Source organism: Zalophus californianus, chromosome 2, assembly GCF_009762305.2.
Source record: "Zalophus californianus isolate mZalCal1 chromosome 2, mZalCal1.pri.v2, whole genome shotgun sequence".
NCBI lineage: Eukaryota > Metazoa > Chordata > Mammalia > Carnivora > Otariidae > Zalophus > Zalophus californianus.
In genome coordinates, this window is record NC_045596.1 from 22,913,901 (window position 1) to 22,932,443 (window position 18,543).

Below are 18,543 nucleotides of genomic sequence, written 5' to 3' on the forward strand. Positions count from 1 at the left end.
AGCCACTCTGAGCTCACAGATGCAAAATGCCTTTTTTAGAAGCCCCATTCACAATTCCAGGCTAGAGAACAAGATTGTCACAGATCTGGCCTCTGGTGAATTGTTGGCTATGTGCAGAGGATTTACTGCAATTACCCATGCTGTGATTTAGATTAAGCCACTTGCAGCTTCAATTCACAAGCACTTATGAACATTCTCACTCAGATTTACTTAAAAGAGTCCCTTAAACTTCAGACTGTTGTGTAGGATATATCCCAGGTAGCTAATTCCCCTAAACAGAAACGCTTTGCCTCTAAACTTGCTGTCTTCTCTCTCTACCCATGAAATAAAGCCTGTGTACTCCACCAACAGCCCCTATGTTGCCATTGTAACCAACAGTGCACAGAAGACCTCCACAGGACAAAGTCTCTGACATTTGCCATTAAAGTGAAGAGAACATTAAACTGCTGTCCTGTGGTGCACTCTGTAGGGTAGACCCCAGGATTTTAATTTATGATCCCTGGGTCTCACAAATATATGGTACATATCATTTAGGTTTTAGGCTATGGCATGAGTGAATAGGGGCTTGGCTGGGTGAAAAGACAGGAGTAGATGCTATATCTTGTTCTTGCCCTGCTTATACCTGGGTGTCTGATTGTTGCCTGTGTTTTCTTTGCCTAATAAAGTGTTAATTTCCAAACTTAGCAACAGCATGGGTATGTGTATCTCCCCTATGGGCAGGCAAGATGAAAACAGGAATAGCATAATCTTATAGAGGAGAGAGCAGATGATTGTAAACAGCATTGCAATCCATGAAGCTTTGTAAGTCAGAAGAAAGAGTTTTGACTCTTTTTAGTATGTTTGGAAATCACGGAATTGTTTTAAAATAAAGAATTAATTTAATCTATTTTATAGTTTTAAAGTTCTGGTGGTAGCTATTTGAAGATGAGATTGCATATAATTTAGAAGGAGTGTAAAAAGTCCAGTTAAAATCTCTTCATGAGGGGGTGGCATAAGATTGTTTTCATAAAGAAGACAGAGAAAAATGAATGAAACAGGGTATGGTTTGGAGGTATGTCAATAGGAATCACATGGGTATGCATGAATGAAGAAAATGGGATGACTCAAAGTCTGCCTGCTTTTAGGGCTCTTCCTTCAGGTAAAAAGGATTTAAAGTAGGTCTTCCCATTCTGTTTATATCCCCCATAAAAATAAATGCTTGTCAAAATTTCTGTGTTTATGATACCTGATGATTTTAAAGAGAGTGGTATTTGATTCTAAGGCACCAAGTCATAAACAACTTTTAAACTTTTTTTTCCCAAAATACATCATATAATTTTTTTCATATTGCTAAAATGTTTCATTTTGCAGTTGATCTTTTTAAAAAATATAAACAAATACAAGCATTTTGTCTTTTTGAAATTTATCTGTACTTACACCTGTATTTTTATTATTATTTACTTTTCTCTCCTTCTGCTCTTCTTTCTCAAACTTTCTTTTCTGTGCTTTCTTACTTGAATGTCTAGTCTGGTGGCACATTGACCTTTTAGCCCATTCTTTTTTCATCTCATTTCTGTCTTCCTCTTCCACCTGCCACAAATCTTGCTTTTTGTCCTTGACGTCTTGTTTTCACATTCTTGCTAGATTGGGAAATATTTCTCTCAATTAAATACTCTCCTAACATAATAGATTTTGAGTTAAGTCCAATATAAAGGAACCGGGACAAGGAAATCCACCTAATTATCTCTATTCTAGAGAAAATGGGAGTTTGCAAGTTTTCAGAGAAAAGTTCACTTCCTAATTTTCAGATGTGGCCAATTTCTAAACTGATAAAATACAGAGGAGTAATTTCAGTGGGAGAGAGGATGGTAAGCTGAACAGTACAATATTCACATCCATCTTTCTTGCATTGCTTTCCCTTCTCTGTTTCTACCCTACGGTATGGACTAAACTTACAAACGCTAACATCAAATAACTGATTGTTTGTAACATTTATGCCATTCTTTTCCTCCAGTTACTTTAGTGGACTCTTTTGCCTATTTTATAAGTATTCATTTATCCCTCCAATTCCTCAGTGTTATCATGATTTTAGGAAAAAGAATATTAGTTAAGAGGGTCAATGGAGAAAGTATTGCTTTAAACACACACACACACACACACACACACACACACACGCCCCATACCACAGCATTGTATGAAACCCATCTACTTTTTTTTTTTTTTTAAGATTTTATTTATTTATTTGAGAGGGCGAGAGAGTGAGCAAGAGAGAGAGCACAAGCGGGTGAAGGGACAGAGGGAGAGGGAGAAGCAGAGGAGACTGATGCAGGGCTCGATTCCAGGGTCCTGGCATTGAGCCCCGCATCGGGCTCCCTGCTCCGCGGGAAGCCTGCTTCTCCCTCTCCCACTCCCCCTGCTTGTGTTCCCTCTCTCGCTGTGTCTCTCTCTGTCAAATAAATAAATACAATCTTTTAAAAAATCTGACTAAAGTATATTTTTTCATTCAAAAACATTTCATTGAGTTCCTACCATGAGAGTCACTATACTGGCACAACTGATCCAAAAATAAATAGGATGGACATACTCCTGTTTGTACTGGTTCTTAAAGTTAAAAACAACAACAACAACAAAAAAAAACAAGTCACTGCTCCCATCAAGCTGCTTGCAGCTTGGGCGGTGTAAAGACATATCCAGGCCTTTGAATCTCTCCCTTTGTGAGTTTCTAAATATACCCACAAGTCCAGAAGACTGAAAGTGCAGATTTCCTCCTGGCACTGTCAAAAAGAACAGAGAAGTCTTAATTTAATATCCAGGGAGGTACTAGATACTCATTATCCTTTGAAGCTTGGCTCACTGAGCACTTTTTACAATGAAATCTTTTCACTTATCTTGCCATCTGAACCAGATAAAATTTCCCTGCATACTTAATGCCTTTAGATGGGCAATACCAAAAGGGAGTAATAACGTAAATAACCACTACTGAAATTTCTCCATTTCCCTATAAAATAGTGTCATAAAGTGTTATGTTCTATATTATTTGAAAAATAGATTATTTCCCTTCCTGCATATTACTCAGCTTTGGAAGATGACATGGTTAATATATTTCCATTTGGATTTTTCCTAACATTGAGGACAATAATGATCTGTTATTTTCAGAATAGTAACAGCCAAAAGGAGGTAAAACACATTTTCTAGCGTTCTAGTGTTTGATTGCTTTTTTAAAAGGAGGTTTTCCATTAACTTTAATTAAATATTTAATAGAGATTGCAGCCAGAAAACATAATTTCCCATTGAAATTAAATACTTTCCCCAAAGAAAACAGTGTGGGTGTCTAACAGGGTGGGTCGGATCCTCCATAGAATTCTGTCTCCTTCCTTTACAGAGTAATTTCTGACCTGTTATTAACCCTCCAGGAAACTTTTTTTTTTTTTTTTTTGCGATTTACATTTCTCGATCACTCTCTCCTTTGTGTACAACTACACTAAATACAGAATTTATCCTTTGTTCGGCATGTGCAGGGACAGATGCTACAACTAATTCTTTGTCTCATTTGGAGCATTAAAAAATGAAAGGCTAGTTCCTGCACAGGTCAAGACTGTTCCCTCAGAGGCAGAGTCTTTTACATACCTTAAAGAGATAGAATTTGAGAGCCTTTCTGTGCCCAGGGGTTGAACGGAGGATGTGCAGGTTTTTACCTTCTGACCTGGGCTCTCTCTACAGGTCTTTGAAGCCTTTCTCAACTAGCACTACTCTCATATGCTCCAGCGTCTGTCAATTCATTAAATGCTGATTTAGGTTTTTATGGCAACATTTGTCTCAGATGAGCGTTACCGTAAAGCTCATCATTAAACCTTATAATTTTTAGTGCTATATATAATTTATGGTTCCATTTTAAAATCAAATCCACTGTAATAAATTGTCTTAAGATTTTGAAGATATATCATGTAGTTAGTTTTTTCTTGCAGCATCATTTATAAAGATGGGATATGACTTTATGCTTAAGGAATATATTTTATTGAGAGCACAACAATGCGCTGATGGATTTGTCATAAATTATCTCCGAAGAAGAGTATCTTGGAGGAATAATAACGTACATAAATGATCTATATCTATACACAATGGCACCATGATCATTTTGGAAACATAATAGACATTCAGGAAAAATAATTGAACACAGTTGTTTTCTACTTATCTTGAATGGCATCAGTGGCTATATGAAAAGTCTTCCATACTTTGGGTCTAGTTAACCTTTCATGCCTAAGCTGAAATTCTGAAACAGAGTTCTTCTAATGCATATTATAGCACATTTCCTCAAAGGGATTAATCATTTCACCTCTAGACAACTATAATATTTGTGTGATTATTTACCTATCTTTTATTATTATCCCCATGCCTAAATCCATCCTTTAAAATATTGTTAAAATCAACCATGTGAGGTAAAAGTATGATTGTGAATCCCCAATGCTTGATAAAATATTCTAGTAGCTTTCCATTGCTTATAGGATAAGGTTCAGCTTTTTTTTTTTTTTTTTAGATTTTATTTATTTATTTGAGAGAGAGAGAGAATACCTGCGCATGAGTGGTGGGGGGAAAGGGACAGAGGGAAAGGGAGAAGTAGGCACCCCACTGAACAGAGAGCCCCTTGGGGGTAGGGGGGCTCGATCCCAGGACCCTGAGATCATCACCTGAGCCAAAGGCGGATGCTTAACTGACAGAGCCACCCAGGTACCTCTAGGATGATGTTCAGCATTTTTAACAAAACAAGTAAGAACTTTTCTTAATCAGTATCATTATTCTCTTCCAAATCAGAATCCATCTTGTTATATATTATACTTAACAGTCCAACAATATTATTTTGTATCTTACTTCATTATTTTACATATCTCACTTTTCCCATAAATACTCATTGTGCACCAGCTCTCTGGAAACTATTGTGCTCTGTACTGGGTGAACGAAGCTGGACCTGGTCCCTGACTTTATGGGTCTCACAGTCTGCTGGGGAGACAGCTATTCATCAAAAAACAAATAAATATAAAATTGTACTGTGACAAGTGGCATAAAAAAGAGGAACATGGTGATATTTATGCTAGTGGTAGAGGAATTTAATCAAATCACAAAAATTAAAGAAAGCTTTCCCAAGGAAGTATTTCAGAGCAAAGATCTGAAAGATATTGATGCTTTCTTTGCAGGGAGAAAAGGACATTATAAGCAGAGAGAATACTTTCTTCTAGCTTGTCATTGATTTCCGTGAGCCTTTTCCTCTGCCTGAAGTTTTTTGTCCTTCACGTACTTTTCCACGTTCAGCTGATTCAGACTTGACATCTCCTCGAAAATTTCCCTTATTCCTTTCTCATCAGACCAGTTCACTTCCTTTGTGTTCCTCCCCAAATAACACATGGTCCACATTACATCATTTCTGGATTGAGGGGAGGGGAGGGGAGATAGAATTCAAATTGTTGCCCAGATAGACACTTCTGTTTCTATTAAAAAAATCTACCTATTCCTTAAGGTCAAGTTAAAAAAAAAATAGCTTTCTTTATAAAGCCATTCTTGATTTTCAAACCAGATATGTTTTCTTCCTACTTGGAACTCCAAGTATTTATTTTATTGATTTACTTCCTTCTACTGTACGTCTTTTATTTATTTATTTATTTATTTTACATCTACTCAACTTTAAGTGATTTCAAAAGACTTGAAGGTAGGTTCCAGGTTTACTCATCACTGAATTCAGCATTTTATATATTTTTTATTGAATTCATAAGATAAAATAAAATTCTATTTCAGGTTGCTTTATGTCAAAGTCTCCATACCCCATTATTGATCTCTATAACTTTTGCCTGTTTGAAGTGAAACTGTAAATACAAAGCATAAGAGTTGCAGGACAAATTCTCAGGCTTGTTTCCTAGACAGGGTTTTTCAATGTTGGCACTACTGACATCATTATGGGCCAGGTAATTTTTTTGGTGTAGGGATAGGGGCTGCATTATGCATTGCTGGATGTTTAACAGCATCCCTGTCTCCACCCACCCTGTACCAGTAGTGTCTTTTCCCCACATTCTTGGTTGTGATAACCAAAAATGTTCCTAGTTTTATTTGCCTGATGTATCTAGGTGAGAACTGCTGTTTTTAACTATGAAAGAGTCTCGATTTCTGCAGATAGAAACTAGGAACTCTAAGGATTTTCATGAGATTTCAATGTTCATAGAATGTCTGCAAGTCGGACACAAAGTAGATGTTCAATGTTTACTATTATGACTATTACAATTCTATTTATTTCCCATATCTTTCCCAGTAAGACCTATTATCATACTCTCCTTTTGTCCTTTTAGGGCCAAATCACCATGTTTCTCCAGTAACTCGAGTGAATTATTTTTAAAGTTTTTTGTTATCGGTAGCGGTAGGAGGTGGGAGAGTGGGGAGCGTCAAATTAGCGCCGCCAAATTTTATCCTCATATAATGTGATTTCAATTATTTTCCAAAAAAAAGTTATGACTTTAGATTTGCCCTTATTGCCTGCCCACTCACAATGACAGTGAAATTTTGAAATAGAGTTCTATTGACTTGATATTTCGGCATGTGGGAGAGAGTAAAATCATTAGCAAGCCACATTCAGATTCTTTCTTTTAGATCATTTATATAAAAAAATGTTAAATAGAGCAAAACATTCACCCAAGTACCAACTGCATTCTTAAACAATTTGTAGCGTGGAAACTTGTGTAACAATGCTTAAAACAATAACCGATTCCCTCTGCCCACATTTGTATAAAATTCCTCAAGGAACTACTGCAAGTATCCGTTTTTAAGGCAAGATGTTTGTGTTAACATAGTCTTTTCCAGTCTGAGATTTATAGAATTCTCTAATTTTAAACCAATCACCCAATTGTGTTCTATAATGTTTACTTAAAATTGCATAATGATAACATGACTAGATATGTATTATTGTTATCTTTTTGATATGTCTGTATTGTTTCCCAATTTCTTATTTAAAACTTAAATGATTTATTGTAGATCTCTAATATTTTTCTTCATAAAATCAATGCAAACTTAGTGGTATAGTTTTCTTATTCTTTTTAAACCCCACAATTAATGTTAATGATATCTAGATTGTTTTTGTTTAGATGTGAAGAATATAATTTTAAAGCCTATGCTCCCAAATTGGTGGAAAATATAATTTAATAAACTTAAATAGATATTAGATATATGTTCTGCTAATTACTAATTATGGAATAATTTTAAATGCATGCAAATTAAAGTTCTTACTTCTCTCTTAGATACTTGAAACTCTTAATTTGTATGTTAATAGTTCACTTTCATTCATATATACAGTTAAACATTTTCAGTTATATGTGTATTTTTTCTAATTTGATTCCAGACTGCTCATCAAGGTAAAATACTAATTAAGATTAAGAAAAATTCAAGCAAAGTTGTACTATAGATGAAAAGAAATGAAGACAAAAGTATAGAAGTCTTAAGCTGGGAAAAATATTCCAGATCATTTAGATCCTATCCACTCACTAGCAAATGAGACAATAAAATGTGTGCACAACTACCTGATCATCACTACTTGGGTATTGTCTTGGTCTCTTAATTTTTAGATCAGTAATATTCATAATGCATTATTGAATCAAAAAAATTTAGAGGTGCAAAGGTTTTCTACAAATTCTCCCATATACCTCTCTTCTTTCTTTGAGAGTTTTTTAAAGGACAAAGAACGTCACCCTCTCTGAAGATGAAGAGTGTATCTTTCTATTTGTTCCAGGAGTATCTTTTTAATTGTTCGACATATCTTACATATGCTCCCAATTTCTTCATAAATTTTGCCACTGGCTTTAGTTTTGTTCTCTAGTTCAACATAGGACTGTTCTTCAAATGTTAAAAACAACCATCAGAATAGATATCTCAAGTTTCTTGAGTTGCTTTAAATACACCAATTTCAGTGATTCAGCCAGATAATTTCTTATAGGAATATTCTAATTTGCTATTATTTCTTCTCTTCCTCCAAAAGGGCCACACCTGGAATGAAATGCAAATTTTCAGGCATTGTCAAACATTTGAGACATTGCTGCCTTTGTTGTGAATATTGCAACTGTATTCATGAAGCCAATCTGACCATTTTATTAACTTGGAGAAAGTCAGTTCAGTTAATTCAATAATATATATATATTTTTAAAGATTTTATTTATTTATTTGAGAGAGAGAGAATGAGAGATAGAGAACACGAGAGGGAAGAGGGTCAGAGGGAGAAGCAGACTCCCCACTGAGCAAGGAGCCCGATGTGGGACTCGATTCTGGGACTCCAGGATCATGACCTGAGCCGAAAGCAGTCGCCCAACCAACTGAGCCACCCAGGCGCCCCTAATTCAGTAATATTAATAGAGATTGTAATCTATACTAGCCATTGCACTAAATGTGGAGGTTAAAAGATGAGTAAGTCATGATCTTGTTTTCAGATATACGGTAAGATTACCTAATGTAAGTCAAAGTTAATCAGGAGGAGAAGGAAATAATTCTTACTGGACGTTGCAGCTAGAATAAGGATTTAATATCTGATCTAAGTTTTTGCAGAGACATGTGATTTCTAAAGAAGAAAAATAAGTGAAAGCTATTCTGTGTGGTAGAAATAAAGCACATATAAAGAAAGAAGGCCATACATTAATGATTTATTTTGTGAACTATAAGTATTATCTATTTTCAGATCATAAATTATAAAGACATACAAGGGTAGAAAAATAATAAAAGATATTTTTAATGTGTATATATTTAGGAATCTTTTTGCTGAAAATTTCAGAAAATGCAATCTAGGCTATAGATTGACCCAAAGGGAGGTAAAAAAAAAAAAAAAGGAAAAAAGAAAAGAAAGAAAGGAAAAGAGAAAAAAATATATATTGGTAGCTCATGAATTTATTTAGGTTGAGGAACCACTTCATCAAGGGACTTTCAAAAATCCACCAGAATCTGGTCTCTCTACTTACAATGATTCTACTCTCCTATTTGTTACTAGAATCTATTTGATAGCAATATGGTTGACAAGTCCAGCCCTACATCTTTGCACCACCACACCAACATGAAGGGAATTCCTTGTGTTTCAGCAGTTTGAACAAAAGTTTGGGTACTGATTCTCATTGGCCTACACTGGATTAAATTCCCCTCTCTGGACTAAACACAGCATTTCTGGAAAAGGGTGTACTATTTTGGCCAGACCTGATCTCACAGACAGAGAAGTATCAACTTCACCTAAAACATAGAAATGGAAGGTTGGGATAAGTTTATCTCTCCTCCACCCTTGCCACCACCAACATTAAGTTTTTGATGGCAGGGAAAAAAAAAAGCCAAAGGTATAGAGGGAAAAGAAATGTGCATTAGAAGATATAATTTTATCTGAGAATATACCAAAATCACTTCTGTTTCATGTGCAGCTATTTATTCACTAATTATATGGTTGACATTATCCATTATTTATAATCCTTGCAAATTCTCTGGAGAGTTTGTAGTATCAATTCAATTGGAAAATTGGAAAATTAAATCTTTTGAAGTGTACATGAACAGTGGTTAAATTTGATCCATGCAACTTTTAAATTAAAATTGATATCTTTTCTGTACATCTTAATGTTTTCATAAGATAATAATACTATTTATTTAAAGTAATCTTTAGCTCTACCTTCCAAGGAATGATTTATATTAATGTTTATGAACATTGGCTGCACATTGATATCATCTGAGAAATTTTTAAAAATACTATATTCTGGTTCACACTTAGAGATATTGATTTAAACTGGTATGTGATAAGGCCTGTATATTAGGATTTCTAAACCTGCTCATGTTATCCAAATGTGCCACCAAGCTTAAGAATCAAGTATACTTATGCCAAGTACAAAAAGCAAAACAAACACAGGACTCTCACTCTATTTTGCATCTAGGATTTATGAGATTCTGTTTTTTTCTCTTTTTTTTTTTAGAGAGAGAGAGAAAGAGAGCATGCAGTTGAGGGGTGGGGGAGGAGAGGGGGCGACAAAATCTTAAGCATGCTCCATGCCCAGTATGGAGCCCAATGAGGGGCTCGATCTCAAGACCCTGAGATCATGACCTGAGCTGAAATCAAGAGTCCGACACTTAACTGACTGAGCCACCCAGGTGCCCTTTATGAGATTCTATATATATTTTTTTAAGATTTATTTATTTATTTTGAGAGAGTGAGAATGAGAGAGAGAGAGAGAGTACATGAGAGGGGGAAGGGTTAGAGGGAGAAGCAGGCTCCTCGCTGAGCAGGGAGCCTGATGCGGGACTCGATCCCGGGACTCCAGGATCATGACCTGAGCCGAAGGCAGTCACTTAACCACCTGAGCCACCCAGGCGCCCTATGAGATTCTATATTAACAGCAAAATGTCCAAGTCATGTTTAGTCTTGCAGAATGGCTCTTATAAATTATCACCTTTATTAAAATCTATACTTGGGTTTTTTTGCATGGTTATTTACTAAGCAAAGTTGAATTAAATGGAAAACACATAGTCACCACTATACAAAGATTTCTCTTTCTGAGCCTCAAAACAGTTCCCTCCTCCCAAAATGTGGTGGTTGACTGAGACAAATCTGAGAAGAAACAGGAAGCAGAAACAACGGCTTTGTTTTATCTTCTGTGCTTGTTAACCAAGCTGTTCTCCTTTCTGCATGCATCCCTAATTCACAGAGCAGAAATTTGTCTTTTCAGCATTCTCATAGACCCTTGAGTACTGTGCCTTCAGTTTCCATCACACACAATCCTCGGATCCTTTGCAGAAGTTGGTTCTGAGAAGAGAGAGATAATTACCTCCTAAAGTCTGAAAAGGTGTGGCATTGTATTTCCTACCTAAATTAAAAGCCTGAAGAGCATAGACAAATACAGTGATGTCAAATCTAGTTGGTAAGGAGCTTAGCAATGAAATAAAGTCAGACTTGGAGATCAGTACACATTTTTTATCATGGGCAGAGTAATGTATAAAACTCCTTGAGTGAGTGCCTAAAAGCCATTTAAATCATTGCTGAAGAAAAAAAAATATTCAGGGCTAGGGTAAAAATGAGCCAGTTTTATTCTCAGAGCAGTGTCATACTTCACTAGAATAGAGTTTCAGAATATGTTCTCTAAATGTATTAAAATGTATGCTACTATATGGTATATTAAATGATATTCATAGTCTCATATAAATTCTTATAATAAACTACAATAAATGCTAAAGTTTAATGTATTTCCTCTTTTCTCTGCAGATGCTATTTCCACAAAGAATTCATTCAAACTTTTTCTAAGGTGTATAAGACCCTCTTTAAATATTTAGTAGAGTGTCACTTCTTTCTGAGTCTGATAAAAGTAAAACTTTTCTTTATCCTTTAAACATAAAAGAAGCAGTATCACTGACATCATTCTCTCCCTTAGAAGAGTGTTCTCAAATTATCAAAATGAAAAAACCTTTCTTCTCTAACTGAATTTAACTCTGCTGACCCTGAAAACAATGTCAACCACATGCAGCATTTTAATATCATAAAAAAATATTTCCATAGACTGTAATTATTTTCACTCTCCAGATGGAGAATTGTGTGGTCTAATGTATTAAGAAAACCTTCAACTTTTTAAACATTACATATCCATTGAAAATAATTGAGGAAATGTCATTCAAAATTCATTTTTTGAAGTACAATGTGAAGAATGCCAAATCATTTAGAGGTTCAGGAGTGACCTATAGTTATGGATTGAGACCTGTGACCTGTAGTTATGGATTGAGATCCGTAACACAGACCAGGACCCAAGCCAGGCACCAAAGCCCCAGATAGAGGCCTAAACACAAAGTAAGAGAATTTACACGTTATTTCATGAGACAAGGGAGGTTTATGGTTGTTTCTTTGTGTATATGTGTGTGTGTATGTGTGTGTTGTTGTTGTTAAGAAGAAGAGTGACACTAATTATTTATATCTTAAAAGATCATTCTATTATCTTGGTGGATAATAGCTTGGAGAGACCTACTATGAAAATGAGACTTCCTGGTAAAATCATATGGACTCTCACAACAGGTTAATTTTACATTATATGATTGCTTCTTTTCTTAAATTTTTATACAGAAATTGTCTCCAAGTATTTGTGGCAATATTAATGTTCAACCACCTCAAACTACAGAGTCTTTACATGGGGAAAAAATAGTGGGGTATAGTGAAATGTATAAGCAAAATTATTTTAAATATTTAAAACTTATTAAAATATTGTTTATGTATTTAAAGCTATCTTCCCATATTGGGACTTAGAAAGTCATCTACTTCCTTGAACATAGATTGCTCACAGCTTGTCTCTGGGAATCAGACACAAATAAAGTACACTTTACTAAGTAAAGAAGATAGTCAATGTAACTGTTCTCAAGAAACACATTATCAAATGTGGGCGTCATCATATGAGGAGAATGGACCCATTTCCAGTTATAAGATCTGGAAGGAGAAGTGCCATTCACAGCACTGGACCAATCCCATGAGGAACTGTGCATGGAGTAATTGTGAAAATGACCTCATGGAGGAGATACTCTAGACAGAAGTTGTAAATTAATTGAATCATTCAACACATGTGTAGTCCCAAATATGCGCCTGCCCATGAGCTGGTTCTTAAATATATTAAAATAGAAGACAAAAATGATGCTCATGGAATTCATATCAAGAAAGGAAGTTCAAAATCTTATTTCCTCAAAGAATTATTAGTAGCAGCTCCAAAGGACATTGCATACCCAGCTAATATAAATACTCTTCCTGCTATAAAGAAACAGAAGTCCTATTTTTTTTTTTAGAAATTGAATACATCCAACAGAGGGATATTTTTAGTTCCAGATGATAAATAAATCATATACTTTTCTTCCTTGGACCCACTTCATACAACAATGAAGCGATTTTTTTTTTTTAAGGTCTAAAACTACAAGGACAGAAAAAAAGGAAGAGGTGAAAACAGCAACACTGTAAGTTTATGTATATTGTCAAGAAAATTGCACCAGACAAAGTTAAAGAGGCAGGAAAGACTTTATTCAAACTCGTTGTTATAGGGAAGAGAGAAGGAACTTGAGTCCACAGAAACAAAAGGTGGGAGAGTGTTTAAGCACTGCGAACCAGTGGACAAGTCCTGGAGAATGCTAGCGGGGAGGCTGGTCTAGGTAATTAGGCTATCTCTATTTGTTGATCAGCTTTTGCTGACTTCCCATAGAGAATGAACGATAAAGACCCTGTCTTCCACCATGATTACCTTTCAAAGAGATGGCCTCCAGGTCCTTGAGAAAAACACTCCTGGATTATAAAACTGGCAAGAGGCTAGAAGAAGATTTACATTTCAAAGGAGCAGAGAAAGAATTTACAATTGCAAGTTTTCTAAAGGAAATGTTCTAAGAAAAAGAAGGTCAAGAGTCTATAGTCAGGAAGAAATCTGTCTCAAGTTTAGTTAAGCTGAGGGCAAAGTTAAGGCCATCTCAGTTAATATATGTGTGTATACTTTATTTATTTATTTGTTTATTTATTTTAATACTAAATGAAGAAAGGACAATGTAGGAAAGGAAATTATAGACCAATTTATGAGTAAAATTAGGTTTAAAAGTCCTAGATTACTAATTAGCAAACCAAATCCAGCACTGTATAAAAAAGGAAGGAAAGTATGGCAGAATGGATCCAATATCTGCCTTGAAATGAGGTTATTCTATTATGTTAGGGGTGTTTAAGACAGTGGATAAACTGACATCTTTGTGCCTCTGTTTTTCCTCTGTAGCATAGGGTTAGGTTTGATTTCCTTGAATGGCTGTTTTAAGGATTAAGTACTGCATTTTATATAGTGTCTAACACAATGTGTGGTCAAAAAAAGAAAGAAAAAGAACTCAATAAATAGTTTTTAATGTTAATGAGAATATGATTTCATGAGTAAAATATGATGAAAGGTTGAAAAAATATTTACTATATATAGTATATATATATAAATATACACACACACACTCAAATGCACAGAGAGGTGAGAGAGTACATTATATTTGGGGAAACACAAATTGATGTAGTTATAGAATAGAGTAAGAACAAGTGTGGGGTTGACAAGACAGGTGTCTATAAAGGTAGGACAGAACTCAAGTGATAAAGGGTAGCATATTCTGTGCTTTGGAAATTATATAACTTATCACGAAGGTGTTAGAGATTCATTGAGAGATTTAAGCAAGAGGATGGCATGGTGAGATTCAAATGTTAAAAAGAACTTTCTGGAAATAGTCTGGAGGGTAAGGGCAGCAAAACTGAAGCCTTAAACAGTGCATTAGAACACAGTAAGTAATTATTAGAACCTGCTGAATGGATGAATGAATAATGAATAGTGAATGAAGTCATGATGTGGTAGTAACATATTCATTAAAAAAAAAGTTACAAGCCTAATAGTTGCCAGACTCATTGAAAGAAGTTGGGAATAGCATCAGTAGTACCATACTGACCCTTGTCCTTAAGGCATTTACCTTTGTGCCTCCATCTAGAAAAGATTCCAATAAAAGTAGAGTGGGACGATTCCCTCCACTTGTCAAAGCTGAAGTCAAGGAGTAGAAGTGGAAGTAATATTATGGCAAATTTTAAAAGGATGTACTTCACATGTTTACCTGCTTAAACCATATTCCATTTCTGACCAATTCTCCTTTCTCTTTTTTCCTTGGAAAAATAATTGTTAGAGTGGCGAGGGTGATAAGAGGAAGGGTATTGACAGCCTAGTGTAACATACTTTCAGATAGAACAGTTTCCTTAACTGTCATGCATTTAATAACTTCAAGTTTTCATTATGACTTTATTTTCTTGAAATAAAGTGGCCATATAAACCAAAGCAAATATGAGAGAGGTGTTCTAGTATAAGGAAGTAGTCCACACTCCTTTTCCAACATCATTTGTCATGTTTGCCATGTCATGATCTTGGATCTAATGATGATCCCAATGAATACTATTAAGAGGTTAACTCAGATGCCCACATATTTATACATATAAAAAGTCTCTACACATTTGTATGTGTGGTAATAGCAAGGGATATGACAATAGGTCTATTCCTTAAAGGAAATAAACAATATATTTCATGTTTTAGAGTATTCCTGGAATACTCTCTATACATGAGGAATATATGAGGCAAGATTTTTTTAAAAAAGTGTGCAACACCACAAGACCAGCAAACAACAAATGTCCTTCTGTTAGTAATAGTAATAGTGTAATAAAAGCACTGTATCTACCAATTATAAGATAATTAAATGGTTTTCTCAAGATCACACTATTAATAAGTGGTAGACTTGAATTTCACTCAAAACAAATGTGTTATTTCCTTCTAATTATTAGAACATCATTTTACTCACAAATAAATGATTGTTTGCTTAAAAATATTTTTTATAGGCACTATATAACTTAATACTGGTATTATAAGGCAGAATTGGGTTACATGTAGATATAGGTATACCTTGAGGCAAGCTTGTATCATTTTCATAAAATATGCACACATATTTAAAATAATTTATACTATGTTGATGTTAGGTAAGTATATTGTAATTGAGATTGTCTAATACAATGACCTAATTTTGTTAGCCACATTATTGATGGCATGAAGGACTGTCATGTGTAAAAGAGGACACACATATTTCTACTAGACAGGAGGACAGAATTAGAAATTATCACTGGAAGTTACAGGGAAGCAGATTTTACCCCAACCTAAGCCACTGTCTAAAATAAGAATTTCCTGGGGCACCTGGGTGGCTCTGTTGTTAGGCATCTGCCTTGGGCACAGGTCATGATCCCAGGGTCCTGGGACTGAGCCCCGCATCGGGCTCCCCGCTCTGCCGGAAGCCTGCTTCTCCCTCTCTCACTCCCCCTGCTGTGTTCCCTCTCTCGCTGTGTCTCTCTCTGTCAAATAAATAAATAAGACCTTTAAAAAAATAAATAAAATAAATAAAATAAGAATTTCCTGATAACCGAGCTAGTTGCCTGATTAAAAAGATAAGCAGAGAACTTTCAAGCTGAGAGTTCTAGCATTATTTTGTGAAGGTGAGAGAAACAATCTGTGTTTAGGGGAGCCTTGGTTGCTCCAAATGGAGCATAATGACAAAGCTGGAAAAAAGGAGTGTGTTCCGTGTCATACTCCATAACTGTTAGTTCACGGCAAGTTTATTCATTTTCTGTATTGCAAAGTTGCAGGATGTGAATTAGGGCAATTAAGAAGAGGTTGTGACAAGAGTCTGAGAGCAAGCAAACTACATATTGAAAGCAGTTAGCTAGAAGGAGAAAAGAATGTGAGGAATGAGGTAAGCGGATGCAGACATTTGGATAATGCTGATTGGCAGTTTAATGGCTCTTGTCTTCCCCAAATGAGGTATTCAATGATTCTAGTCTTTCTTATCATACTGGTGTATACAATATGGAAATCCTAAGGAGGGGGAATCTAGTAAGAAGACTGGGAAGGGCACTAAATACCCACCCAACACATACAAATTCTGACTGAATAGGTTCAACATAAACAGCAAGTCTATTTGTATTGTGTGTCCTAGATATTTAAATCCAAGGGTCTTGAACCATTGTATGATCACTGTTTCTCACACTATGAAATCTATCTATCTATATATCTATATATATATAGATATATATATAGTATTTCAACTTGTGCTTTGTTTATGTGTGCAATGATTCCCGTGGTGAAAGTTATTTTCCCTGGCCAAGTGCTTAGCTGCTCTCTTAACATCCAGCCCATCCATATTTGTGCTTGGGCATTCAATCTGAATATATCTGAATCTGAAATTCAACCTGCCCCACCAAAATATAAAACCAAACAACTGTTGTTCTATGTCTTGCATTTCATTGTCTGGTACCAGTAGCCCCACATTTGCCCAACCCCAAATCACCCCAGGCACCTGATCTGTGTCCTTTGCCTTCGTCCCAGTGCTTCATCAACAACCACATCAAACCTGGACTTAGGCAGGTCCTGCTGAGTGAATAGTTTCAAGATGAAAAGTGTAACATGGAAATGCTTTTAATCTTTCAACTATTCTTAACCATTCATAGGATTGAAGTCAATGTCCTCATTTTGTACACAGATGCAATTTCCAAACCATCTTTCAGACTTTATGTTTTGCGTAGCTATGCACTATGGTACACTTAGTAGTTTTCTTTAAATCAATTCATCATTTTCAATTTAAATACTTATTTCAGCCTCACAGTATGCATTAAACAAAACCTCAGTAACTGTTTATATGCATTTTTTTCTTTAGTTGTATTAAAATAAACATATACTTTAAAATTCTGCTCTGGATGTACCTAAAATTATTTAGTATATACATGACTAAAACCTGGAAGCATGAGAACGGTCTTCCTTGTCAAAGTTCTCTCATTTACTTCTCCACCTCCATCACAGCATACCGAACAATCTGCAATTCCCTCATGATTCCAGATTACTTTGTACCTGAAGTTTTTTCTTGAGTTGCACTTCCCCATGAACTTATCTATGTCATAGACACTGGCTCATCTTCGAAGATCCAGCCTCTGGGCGCTATGCTGTGTAAAGTGTCTCTTGACTTGCTTTATTCAAGTCAATACAGAAGATTTGGCATCCCTTGATTTGTCCACTTTTTAAAAAATATTTTATTTATTTCTTTGAGAGAGACAGAGATCGCTAGAGAGAGCACAAGCAAAGTGGGGGAGAGGGAGAAGCAGACTCCGCTAAGCAGGGATTTGGGGCTCCATCCCAGGACTCCAGGATCATGACCTGAGCTGAAGGCAGACACTTAACTGACTGAGCCCCCCAGGTGCCCCTGACCTGTCCACTTTTTAAACTGGCCCTTTTATGTTAGTAATCATGGTATTTTTGACACATTTTTAGAGGCACATTTTGTCGATTTTTACTAGAGGCACAGCGGGATACAGTAGTTAGGGCATTTGGATCTAGAATTCGATGGTGTGGTTTTAACTCCCAGTTCTGAAACCTATTAGCCATGGGACACAGAGGAGCTACCTTACTTCCCCGGTGCTGTTTCATCATGTGGGTCAAAACTTGTTTCATAGAGTATGTGAGTTAATACATGTAATAAGTTCACCATGGTACCAAGTTCACAATAAGCCAGCAGTATGGCTAATAACAATAACAATGATATTTTTTTTATTTTTAATACTTTATTAATATAACACTGAAATCTGCCTAGAGATTTTATTTTACATAGGTCTTACTGAATAATCCAAAATCTCCTTACTAGAATTTCGTAGGTGCTTATTTCATATTTATTTAAAGAATGAAATAACGGGGACGCCTGGGTGGCTCAGTTGGTTAAGCGGCTGCCTTTGGCTCAGGTCATGATCCCAGGGTCCTGGGATCGAGTCCCGCATCGGGCTCCCTGTTGGGCAGGGAGCCTGCTTCTCTCTCTGCCTCTGCCTCATTCTCTCTCTCTCTCTCTCTCTCTGACTCCCATGAATAAATAAATAAAACATTAAAAAAAAGAATGAAATAATGGTTCCATTCACTTAGCATTTAGGTACAATAAAGCAGCAATGGTCAGTTTCCCTTGTGTATCTTTATATTCATACTTATGTATATGTCTAAA